Source organism: Quercus lobata, chromosome 1 (assembly GCF_001633185.2).
Source record: "Quercus lobata isolate SW786 chromosome 1, ValleyOak3.0 Primary Assembly, whole genome shotgun sequence".
Classification (NCBI taxonomy): domain Eukaryota; kingdom Viridiplantae; phylum Streptophyta; class Magnoliopsida; order Fagales; family Fagaceae; genus Quercus; species Quercus lobata.
Window position 1 is genome coordinate 4,016,870 of NC_044904.1, and position 12,884 is coordinate 4,029,753.

Here is a 12,884-nt window from a genome sequence, read left to right on the forward strand (position 1 = left end):
CAACCGTAACCGACCCGTACATGCACTCGGATTCACCCGTGGACCTTCGAGTAGGGTGAATATGGTCGAGCGGGTCGGATATCACGGGTCACTGGACAACCCTACCTTCGGCATTCAATTAATTTATTATCTGATGATATTCTTGGCCCACAATGGGAGATATCAAGAATAATCAACTGCTATGATGGACCGGTCCTTCTTATGGGTCCACACTTAAGCCACGAGTCTTTATCCGAGGACCCAACCCACTGGCCGAGCTTACCCCTTTTGAGTTCCAAACATGACCTTAGTTTCCAAGGATTGTGTGCTCATTTTTCTTTGGTGTTTCTCACCCCAATTTTTCCAACCTCCAACACCATAACCTCCTTCCCCTTTTATACTCTCTTGTTGGTGGAACTCTCATAATGACAGAATCTTCTACACGTGTATGGGACCCACTGACTCGAGAGTTAAAGTGGCCCTTTAGGTCTATAACACTGTTCTTGCCTATCAAATTAGTTATCATAATTGGGACCCTGCCTTCTGACATTGGGAGGATCGCTTAGTAACTTACGCCTAACACCATTTAGGTGCTCAGTCGTATGTTCGTCTTTGGGCTCCCTCGTTTCTTCGGCTAGGGTCATGGGTTTGATCGTTGGACCTTTTCATAACTCGCTCATCCTCAAGTTGAGCATGGTCTTTAGAATGGGCCTCCTCATCTCTTCGACCCAACTCTAGAATGGACCTAAGACCTTTTCCACCACAATTACTATATTCCTTAAATAATTAATTGATAGCAGTATAATATTGACATTGGAAACGATTAATCGAGCTTAGAATTGGTTGCCACCATGGGCAGCAAGGTCCAATTAATAAGTTTAGAAACATTGAGTAATTAAAAAACTATTAATGGGACATTTGTTAATGAATTATTATTTTTAAATTGATACCATTTTTATGGAAAATATAAAAAACTATAATAAAAAAATCAAATTTTTTTCATTTTCTATAAATAGTTTTTAAAAATATTTCCTAAACGAATACTCTTATGGCATTCGTTAACAAAATCCTTATTTTTTAAATATATCTTAAGTGAGGGAAGGAATGTGAATTGTGAAGTGTGAACCCTAAAAACATCATTATTGAAAACACTAGAATATGTCACTTAACCCAAAAATCATTTGACAAATAATTACACAAAACTTAATTCACAAAATATATTAGGAATTATTATCCACAAAATATTGATATCCAAATCAAATAATTTGTAGGAAACAAGAAACATAAATAAAATAGAGTTGATTTAGAAGAAAACCGAAAGTTAATTTAATAAAAGGTGATCTATTAGTGGTGGGTTATTTATTCTAATAAGTGATGTTTCAGTTCATCACTTATTTCCAGTGAAGTATTCATATGCATGTGGTGTGATAGTTAAGTGTTGAAATCTAGGTGTGATATTAATAAAAAGTGTGGGGCCTGAGAATTTGTGGGTCCGGCCCACTTCATAATAGGGCCCAAGATCCAAGCCAAGGAGAATAATTTCCGAGGACGCAAAGTAAAAATCCGGACAAGACCTAAATATATGGCCGAGGACGATCTTATGCTCGGCACCTCACAAAACGCCTAAAGAAAAGGACAAACTCAGTACAAGAGCAGGACAAGGGAGAAAGCTGCCAACATCGTAGTACATAACCCTGCATCTGACAGGCCCATACTCCAAACCATGCTATTTAACTTTTCCAACCACCCCCAACCACTCTATGTATGGATTAATAGGACAAGTCTGTACCCCAGAAAGTGAAACTTACACGTGGACATTGAAAGGGAAGTAAACACTAGTATAAAAGGGAAAGAGAGCCAAGGGGAAGGGGGATCCCAGAAGAGGGAGAAATCCTAAAAAAGGGAGAAGGGGTAGGACACTACGCTCCTCGAACGTGGTCCGAGGACTTAAACCCTACAAGCTGCATCGATGTAAGGCTTAGTTAGTCAAGCCAAGTCCACCCTCGTATAAGCTTCCACAAAAATCATGACTAGACCGCTGTCCGGTGACCAAGGTCCAGCCTTTCAAGCCCACACTCTACAAATTATATTGTTCGGGGCCTTTACATACGAGCCCAATGTCATTCTTGGGTCGTTAATAAACGTGTCCCTATAAAAAGCATGAGTGATTAATATAATATGATTGAATCCAAACTTATAGATCGATTTAAGCTTTTGGGTCAAGTAAAGTCTCTGTATGTTATATTAACTATAATAATCTATGGCTTTCATTAAACAAATGTGATATATTTATACTTTGTTTATTTCATTGTAAAATATTTTACGGATAATAATTTTAGCATTTTACCATGTTTGTTCATTGTAAAATTTGGTCAAACTTGAAACTGTTTTCGATTTACCATAAAATCTTCTTGTCGTCGAAAAAAATATCTAGGGTTTAATCTCCGCCTACACAAAAAATCAATTGAGAATTTTGGTATGGTGATAAATAACAATCATTAAGAGCAGACGTCATAGGTTGAAACTCTCTTAAAAAAATTATAAAATGTTCTACTTTTAAAAACTTGGAAAACAATTATTACCAAAAAAAAAAAAAAAAACCACATTGGCTTTCCCTTAATTTGGTGGCTGGGTTGTCGATTTGATTGCCAATGCTGGTGATCCAGCAACTAGTGTCAGTGATTCAGTTGCAGGACCACTGGCTCTCACGTCCAAACTGTTGACTCCTGTTGTTAGACCACTAACACTAGTGGCTAAGCCACTGATTTTGGTAATTTGCGCTTGAAATTTTTATGTCTCATCGAATACTTAAAAAATTTTACATTACAGCGAAACAAACCGAACGTTTTAACAAAAAAAAATTTGCTCCTCTTCTACATAGATGTAGTATTATAGTTTTCATCTCTAAAGAAACATAACTAAAAATAAATTATTATTTTAGGAAAATAAGCAAAGAGTTGGTCAAAAAGTGCCAGCTTCATTTTTTTTTTTTTTTTTCTAAGATTACTACGTGTGCATTTGGCATGGATTATATTTGCCAATTTATTTTATTATTCACCTTATTTTTGCTACTATTCATAAGTTCCACTGCACCTTTTGATACTATTTATGAGTTTCGCTGTACTATTCATGAGTCTCATTATTTTAGTTTCAATAAAATAAGCAGATCCCAAATGGACACTATGTCTAACTAATTGCCCTTTTCTAAAAAAAAATCATTAAATTGACCAGGCGGTAATTAGCTTAAATTGTGTCAATGGTCCTGGTTGGTTTATTTTCTGGGTCCAATTTTTTGGTGCCTTCACCTACCCAAAGTAAAAAAATAAAATAAAAAACAAAGCAAAACAAAACAAAAACTTAAACAAAAAAACTAGTCAATGTGTTTGTTTGGAGGTGAAATGGGTGGATAGAAAACTTTGGAAACAAAATAAGGAGGGAAAACTTTTGAGAGGGCATTTGGTTTAGAGGGAGAGAAGGGAAAATGATGGTGGGGTCCACCTAAACCCACCAAAAAGTTTTCTCTCCAAATTGGAGAGAACTTGGTGGGGGAAAATCTCATAGATGAAGGACAAAAATGCCCATGTGCAACGGGTTTATTCAATACGTTTTTTTTTGTTTGTTTTTTTTTTTTTTTTTAATTCCAATTTTAATAAGTTGTTAAGTCTTTCTTTTGTCCAATGTCTCATTCCAAATTTGTTTTTTTCTATACATGATTTTTATTTTTTAAATAAATTTGGGTGATCGTATATTTTATGGTTGTTTGTCACTTTTTTGTTTCAATTGAGCATCATTTTTTAACAATAGTATATGAGTAAATTTATATAAATTCATTTTATTCATCCTTCCACTTTTTCACTCCTAACCAAAAAAAAAAAAAAAAAAAAAAAAGGAAAATTAAATTATTTTCTATCCTCACACAATTTTTTATTCTCCCACTTTTCCACTCCTCTAACCAAACCCTAAATTTTAGATGCCTTTTTATTGGTATCAATGTATCATACTATCATGTCAGTTTTAGCTGAGCTTACAGGCCTCCAAAAAATTTTCATGCTGATTTAGAGCATTCCCACACTCTCAACAGATTACAGATCCCGTATCAACAAATATATATAGCCAGACTCACCTAAAAAATTTTCATGTTGAAACTAGCCTAAATTTTAGATGCCTTTAGGCTAGATGCCTGAAACTCTTTTTAGACTCACCATGCCTCTAGCCTGAAACTTTCAACAAATATATATAGCCAGACTCACCTAAAATCGCATCAATATCAACAATTCGTCCAATAAATTTATAAATGAACAGTATCTCAAAAAACTATTGGTGAACAAACCACTTCAAATTATTAATTTATTCCTCTCTCTCTCTCTCTCTCTCACAAAATTCCCACTCTCTGTCTCCCACCAATCAACTCGGTTGCTATGGCAGAGAATGATAAATTCTCCAAAATTGAAATGGGGGAGGCAATTTGCGACAATGGTCGGCCATGATTTGTGATTGGCTAATAACGAACCGTGATTTGCAATTGGTGGAGAACAATTCACTAGATGTGGTTGACCATGATTTGCAACAATGATGGCAATTCGGAATTAACTAGTTGTAGGCTGTATTATATGTTAATTGCTTTGGCCCAAACCAAAAGTCGACATTGTTACTATGGGTCCAAATCCATATCAATCATGGACATTAAAATAGTCTTTACTTGTATAAATGAACATGGATCTTTTATATTTTTCAATCATAAAATTTTTTAGGTATTTTTGCGATTAAAAAAATGTAGCAACTCCGAATTATATTCTTCAAGAAGTAAAGAAAACTAAAAATAATTTTAATAAAAAATGCAATCCTTAATTGTTATCACAGTATCTAAGAAAACTCTAATAAACTTTAGTGCAACAACTCTTATATTTTCAGTATATGTATTCATTCAATCATCCAATATCCGGAGGCACCCAATATTCAACATTAAAACCAAGCCATCTTACTCTCAAAAACAAAAAAACCAAGCCACCTTATTTTGTGCAATATCCTTAGATGTACACGTAAAGGAATAAAAGAGAATGGTATACAAGTTGCCTTAGGCTGAGGGAAGTCTAAGGCCAAAAAAAAAAAAAAAAAAACCCCTCAATTAAACCAAATGCACTTGGTATAGGAAACTCACCATCAAATTTGACTGCTTTTGACACACTGGATTTACCAATTCACAGGCATAATTATTGCTAGCATTTTGAAGGAAGCAGTTTGACTTCAGTTTAGTTTGTAATTGCAGCGATTTGTGCAGAAATGCTTTTTTTTTTAAAGAGTGGTACAGAAACACTTAAATCTCTGCCAGAATGTGTTTATAGAATCTGTGTAATAATTTTTGTCAAGAATTTTACACGAACTACTGCCTATTTGGTTTCTGCTCTACACAACTCTAAGCGGCCTCTTGGAAAAGCTTTTGAGGTATTCTTACCCCATTTTCGGTTCTACACCCATTCTCTTTATTCATGTTGATGTTTTCTTTTCATGCTTCTGTTTTCCATGTCATAATATGCTTCCACCCTCCTTTCTTTGGAACTATATGCATTATTCATCTTTTGAAAAAGATTTACCTAATGGTCATGTCAAATAGATCATAGTGACAACATATTGTGCAATAAGACAATTAGGCATCAGCCATCAGAGCTTAGATATCAAACACACCCTCAAGTCATGGGCCTTACGTGAGTTATTGAAGTTCATAATTGGCCAAGAGAAAACAAACGCAAAAGCCAACAAGCTTTAGCTCATCTGGCACTTCCCCCCTACAAGTGCTATGTGGAGGATGAGGTCATAAGAAGATTAGCCTGTAATTTGAAGTCGCATGTTAGCTAAATACATATGAATAGTTTAAAAGTTTTGTATGTGTTGCGACCACATACCTCTGTATGAAATTCTTTATATCCTTGAACTGATGATGGAGAGAGCATCTTAACAGGGACTTGGGTGCCATCAAGGTAGCCATGATAAACTATTCCAAATCCACCTTTACCAAGTACCCTCTCAAAGTTGTTGGTAATCCTCAGGATATCAGCATATGTAAACTAGTGTTTTTTTTACTCCAATTGTTCACTTCTATTGTTAACTTCAAAACTATTTGTCACAAGCCCTAAGATAATCCTGGTTTTAATAAGCACGTAATCTTTGGGGAATAGTTTCTTTGTTTTTATCAATTTGGGTGTTGTATAATCAACTTATACCATTTTAATCAAAAGTATTATGGTTGTACTCTCACCTTGTTGTTTTCTCCTTTTGATGATCAAAATGATAGCTGCTGCAATTAATAAGAGGATGAACAACCCACCAACTGCAGATGCCACCACCGGAATAATAATATTGTTCTTCTTTTCACATGAAAGTGATGTACATAAATTTGGATTTTCACCAACACTAGCACCATTGCATCAATAAGAGTTCATGGCAAAAAAAATAAGACTACAACTTATTAAGTACAACAATATAATCTATTGCACAAAAGTTGCATTGTAACTTTTAATGGGATTATGATCCTGTAGAGTTCATAGGGTAGCTCCACCAAAGAGTTCAAAAAATCTTACCCATTCATTTTGGAATAAGTAGATTGAATTGTGTTGCATCATCAATAATTTAAATGAATACCACAATGATGAAGGTCAACATTTTTTTAAATATTGATGACATGATAAAATCTAATCACTTATAATGATTTACCCTAAGAATGAATGGATAGGATCTTCAAAATTCAATGGTAGAGTTATCCTAAGAACTCTAGAGGATCTTAATCGCTTCTAATGATTTACCTCCTGTGATGATATTAAAAAAAAAAATTATTGTGTGAAAAAAATAAGAAGAAGAAAAAGAGATAATTATACTAGGGAATTCATGATTTTTTTCCTACAAAATGCATACCTTAATAATAGTGAACCATTGTTTGATCATTGGATGAGTTCAACAGAAACTGAACCTGTGAGGTTGTTTCTTTCTAAATTTCTGCAAAGGTAAAGAAAATATGATTAATGATTCTGAATAGATTAAAAAAAATTACAATGTTAGGCATAAGTTTAATTAACTTACAAGACTGTTAAGAATGGCAATTGAGACAAAAAATCTGGAATTGGTCCAGTTAAGTTATTGTTTGATAGGTCTCTGAAAAGAGAATTCATTTACAATATCATCAATTGTGATAAAAAGAAAGAAATAAATAAAAATTGTGGTCAGATTTTGAGTCTCCCCATCATGTGGATCATTTACAAGAGATTGAGATATATATTCACAAAATTTTTATCATAGTGAGATTTGATATGTAAGGCACTATCTCTCCAGTCAATCCACTTGAGGATAGGTTCCTGATTGCATGTTTAATTATTTAATACACGATAGTATGGTTTAAATTAGAACACAACAAAATTATGAGAAGAAAATTCTTACAATGAGATGATTCTAGGGGTATTAGAATCATTATAGCTACAGTTTAGACCTTCCCACAAGTATTCCTTAGGGGCACATGGATCTCCTTGCCAATTTTTTGTTATAGCATACAATGACTTGATGTCCAAGATGGCGGTCACTAGTTTCACGTGCATATAAGAAGTATAAGGTAGTATAATCAAAATCTTGCATAACATAATTTGGACAACACTGACACTAAAAACTATGCGTCAGAAAGAACATACCTTATTCTTGGCCTGTTTCAGACTGTCGGAGTTCTATTACCTTGTAAACCTCAAAGGCATTGAGGATTGGTGGAAGAGTAGAACTTTCAGTTTTATAGATTGAAATATGTTGGTCTCCAGTTGAGAAATTTGCTGTAAATAGTGGTTGTGGACAGATATTCAGGAGAAAAAGGTCCATACTGTTGATTCCCATTTAGAGAGATGTTAATTACTCTGGACTGATTGGCTTGGAGCTTTTCAACCTCAGCAAAGTGCATGTAAAAATAACACTGGGTGGTATCATTGTCAGCCGTAACAGAGATGTCCAAGGAAGAGTTAGCAATTATTGGTGTTGCAGCAGTGGTCATAACTGAAGATGGCATTTGGCAGTCATTGAATTGTTTGATGTCAAGGTTGGTATTTAATTCTGTCCATTGATAGTAGGAAATTGGTCACCAGATGCGGTCATAAACATCGTCTTTGTACCTGGATGAAAAATATGCTTTGAACAAACAGAGAAAAAGTATTTTATGTATGTAATATTCCTCTAACAGGTACATGAAACCTATACAAGTGAATCTAGAATATAACAATTATGCAGGTTACCATCTTTTAAGAAAAACAAAATGGCTTTTTCTACAGCACAACTTTACAAGATTTCTGGCAAAGAAATAGGTCTGTACAAATCAACTTACCTGATTGTTTGATTGGTTGTTGCACCAGTATCCCATCGGGCCAAGAGTGCCAATGATCCAGATTGAGTCACGTAAATATCATTTCCCAAAGGCCTTAATTCTAATGCTGAGATAATGTTTGTCCATTCATTGCCTTTACAAAGTACATAGTAGCTGAGGCCTTGGCAATTTGAAGGTCATGGAGACCTACAAATTCTACAACCTTCCCTGGTATCTTTACCCTTTTAGCATTTAACCCATTATTTTTGCCAAACACATGTATTACTACTGTCACATTACCTTAGTTGCTTGCACTGTTATGTTCAGGGTGAAATTCCCACAACTAGGGGATTTTGTCATTGCAAGAAGGGTTGGAGGATATGAAAAGTTTTCTAAGGTCAGAGTTTTGCGCACTTACAGTCTTATACATCCCAACAGTGTGGTTCAAAGAAGTGTTAATCATTTTCTTTTTATCAAGTTCAGACATTCACTTGTTGCTCCTACCCTGGAAATCTTTTATCACAATGGCCTATGTGTGTTGGTCTACAGGTGATTCTACTATTCTAGAGATTTGGCCAATTCTCTCTCTTTGGAGTATGTCAAAATATGCCCAGTTATGTGGTTGATTTGATGACTTATTGAGCAAAAAATTGAGTTGCAAGGGGCTAGTTGCTTGGAGAGCTAATATGTACTTTTGTTCAATGTGGAGCTTCTAGTTAAAGAGGAAAGCTGAGCATTTGAAGGCTAGAAGTCTTTGGAAAAGTTCAAAATGGGATGCCCTTCTGTTTAATATGTCTGGTTTTTATTTTTTTATTTTAAGGGGTACCTTTGTATGGGTCCATCTAAAGACAAGGGAACTATACAAAGGAACCCCTTAAAAGAAAAAAAGAAAAATCAGACGTATTAAACAGAAGGGCATCCCATTTTGATCTTTTCCAAAATCTTCTAGCCTTCAAATGCTCAGCTTTCCTCTTTAACTAGAAGCTCAACATCAAACAAAAGGACATATTAGCTCTCCAAGCAACTAGCCCCTTGCACTACTCAATTTTCTGCTCAACAAGCCAATAGATCAACCACATAATTGGGCATATTCTGACATACTCCAAAGACAGAGAATTGGCCAAATCTCTGGAATAGTAGAATCACCTGTAGACCAACACACATAGGCCATTGTGATAAAAGATTTCCAGCATAGGAGCAGCAAGTGAATGTCTAAACTTGATAAAAAGAAAATGATTAACACTTCTCTGAATCACAATGTTGAGATGTATATGACTGTAAGTGCACATGCAAAACTCTGAACTTAGAAATCTTACTACCATAATACCTTTTCATATCCTCCAACCCTTCTTGCAATGACAAAATCCCCCAATTGTGGGAATTTCACCTTGAACATAACAGTGCAAGCAACTAAGGTTATGTGACAGTAGTCATGCATGTGTTTGGCAAAAATAATGGGTTAAATGCTACAAGGGTAAAGACACTAGGGAAGGTTGTAGAACTTGCAGATCTATGACCTTCAAATTGCTAAGGCCTCAGCTGCTATGTACTTTCTTAAAGTCATGCGTGCTTGAACAATTTCATGTTGAGCCAATGGAAATATATAGCTACCACAAGGACAGGAAAAGTCAAGGGCACTAAGAAGCAGTAATACCTGTCCAAAAGAAAATTCCCATATGAAGTTTGTGCAACATTATGAATTTTAGAGTTCAATGCAGAACAAAATGCTAAAAATTTTCCAATATTTGACAGCCTTTTAATATAAGTCAATTCAAATTCAAGAAAATCACAAAAACTAGTGACACCTAATAAGCCAAAGGGAAAGGCAAACGCATCAAGCATTGGAAAAATTGAAACTTGGGTATTTGCAAACTTGTTCAAATCGAAGAAAAAAAAAAAAAAAAAACAAGTGAAAAACCCATCTGGGTCTAAAGAGCCATGAGGGAATTACCAGTAGTTTTGAATGGAGGATAACAGAGCATGATCAAATGGAGGGAGGAGCTTAGAAATAAAGGCGGTGAAGAGAAATCCCACAAAGAAAACTGAACTGACTGTGAGAAAGAAACATCCCCACAATTGTGAAGAAGAAGAAGAGAGCCTCATGTTCTGGTTTTTATGATGAAGAAACAGAAAACCATTCTTGCTATTTCTGGGGACAAGAAATGACATCGTTCTACTTAAATCCAACACATAATCAGCACCGGTTCACTCACTTGTATCCACATGTAAATATTGGATTAGTTGTTGAAATTAGTCACGGAAAGTTGTGTATCAATACATAGTTGTTACATGTGTAAATTTATTGCTCCGTTTATTTCGATGTAAAATATTTACGAAGGTAAAATATTTGCAGGAAGATATTTTCATTTTCCAGTGTTTAGCAATGTATATGAAAATGTTGTGTAAAATATTTTCCAGTGTTTGGCACAATGTAAAATGGAAATAAAAAAAAACGGTAAAAATTTAAAATTGTACTGAGACATCACCACCAATGGCTAAGGTTGAATCTACTTATACAAGTTCAAAATAATGAATAAAATTGATTATGATCGTTAAAGGGATACTATAATAAATTGTACAGAGACATCACTAATGGTTAAAAAGATTAATCTACTTATAGTACCACTTCTTTGAGCTTTAGCTGAAGCTTGTAAGTCATCTTGTAAACTTCTTTTGTTATAGAAAGCTGTGTAGAGAAAACGTGTAATTAGCTAGTGCACAAAATTTTGTGCAATAAGCAATTGATCAAAACAAGGAGACAAGCACACAATTATATTAAGCATAACACTAATTAACCTTTCAATGAATATATATATATATATATTTATATTTATATATATATTCATTGATTTAGGCAAAAATGTGTAAGTTTCATGCTAGCATCCAGGTTGTATCATACAATCGAAACAACGACCACAAAATGACCATTAACTGTTGGATCCTTGCATCATCATAATTCCAACCATATTTTTTATTTGAGTGGTATAACAATAAGAAATTGGAGTTGGCTGGATAAATTCTATACTTATAAAAAATGAATAGTTCAGCTCAAATGATGCTGTAGCAATGGGCTGGGCAAAAATGTGTAAGTTTCAGGCTAACATCCAGGTTGTATCATACAATCAAAACAATGACCACAAAATGACCATTAACTGTTGGATCCTTGCATCATCATAATTCCAGCCACATTTTTTATTTGAGTGGTATAGAGGCCGTTTGGATAGGCTGTTATGAAATCCTAAACGTGCGTTTTTCTTAAAATCGTCAATACGCGTGTGTTTGGTATAATGATTTTACTAGAAATTGCGTTATTTAAAACGTCAAATATTACGTTTTGAAACTGAGGTTGGAGATAGCTTTTTGAAAAACTTCATTGAAAACGCAAATCACTCTATACATTTTAAAGTTTGAACACCTAAAACACCCTCAAGTTTTTGCTAAATGACAAAAACACCAGCTGGCAAATAACCTCACTGGTCACCCTCAAGCTTGCTCTCTGTCCAGTGACGGAGCCACGTTGAGGCTGAAGGGGCCATGACACCCCCCCCCCCCCCCAAAAAAAAAAAAAAACTTCAAGCTTAATTTAATTTTAGCAACTTACCTAATCTGCACCACCATATAGTTGCAGACAGCACTAGCTTTCGCTGGCAGATGCATCTGGGTAGGCACTTGCTAAATAAGCAGTCTTCACACTTTTCTTAGCTCATCTCCTTTAAATCTCCAACATCCTAACTCTTCTACCTTTTTTCTTCCAGTTCTTCTTTCTTTATTTCTTCGGTTCTTCCGTCATTTTTATGAAGCACAGAGAGTGACTTTTTAATTTTACCAAGCAACATTTTTCAATTACCCATCCTACCTCCACCACGTGTATGGTTGAAACTAGAAGCCTCAAAATTTAGAGTCCCTAGGTGGTCAGGTAAAGGCTTGGGTTATAAACTCTTTTATGACTTTTCTTTTTCATCTTTATTTGTTAAATGAACCTAACAAACTATTATTGTACCTAATAAAAATATACAACAATACATCATGTAATTGGTTGTATTTAATTATATTTTTTTATATATTGAAATTTGGATGATGAATTAGTAGACAAACTAAATAGGAGACAAACCAAACGCTAAGCCCTTTTTGGTAATTTGGACCGAAACAACAATTTTAGACTAATACTGTTCACAAAGTTTGCCAAACGTTTTATTGTGATTTTGAAAATTGTGTTTTCAAAACACTTATTTTAAAAATGCTATTTTTGAAAACGCATTTTTTTAAACCGCTTATCCAAACGGACCCATAACAATAAGAAATTGGAGTTGGCTGGATAAATTCTATACTTATAAAAAATGAGTAGTTCAGCTCAACTGATGCTGTAGCAACGGGCTGGTCAGAGAAGAATTATGCACAATTGTACCCCAAAACTAGTCTTTTGGACCCTACTCAATTCAATAAGACTATTTGGTCCAATAAACCTCCAAGGTAGCTGACTGTATGTGGTAGATAGATTATTGAGAATTGACAGCTCAGGGTATCATATGATTTCCTTACCATCTCTCTATTACTCTGACTTGCCCCTTTAATCTTTCTCTCT

The 12,884-nt window shown here is 34.7% G+C and overlaps 1 long non-coding RNA gene across 7 annotated transcripts; it reads right to left on the reverse strand.

Annotated features, from left to right (window-relative positions):
- Positions 1-5,079: 5,079 nt before the first annotated feature.
- LOC115975040 lies at positions 5,080-12,073 on the reverse strand. 7 transcript variants are annotated; one of them, XR_004088054.1, is made up of 6 exons: positions 11,904-12,073; positions 10,926-10,988; positions 8,324-9,956; positions 7,650-8,114; positions 7,051-7,543; positions 5,080-6,966 (listed from the first exon to the last, which is right to left on the reverse strand). It is a non-coding gene; the product is annotated as an uncharacterized LOC115975040 (long non-coding RNA). The 7 variants fall into 7 exon arrangements; XR_004088056.1 differs by having other exon boundaries at positions 7,051-7,122; positions 7,405-8,114; XR_004088064.1 differs by having other exon boundaries at positions 5,080-6,387; positions 6,886-6,966; positions 7,051-8,114.
- Between the last annotated feature and the right edge of the window lie 811 nt (positions 12,074-12,884).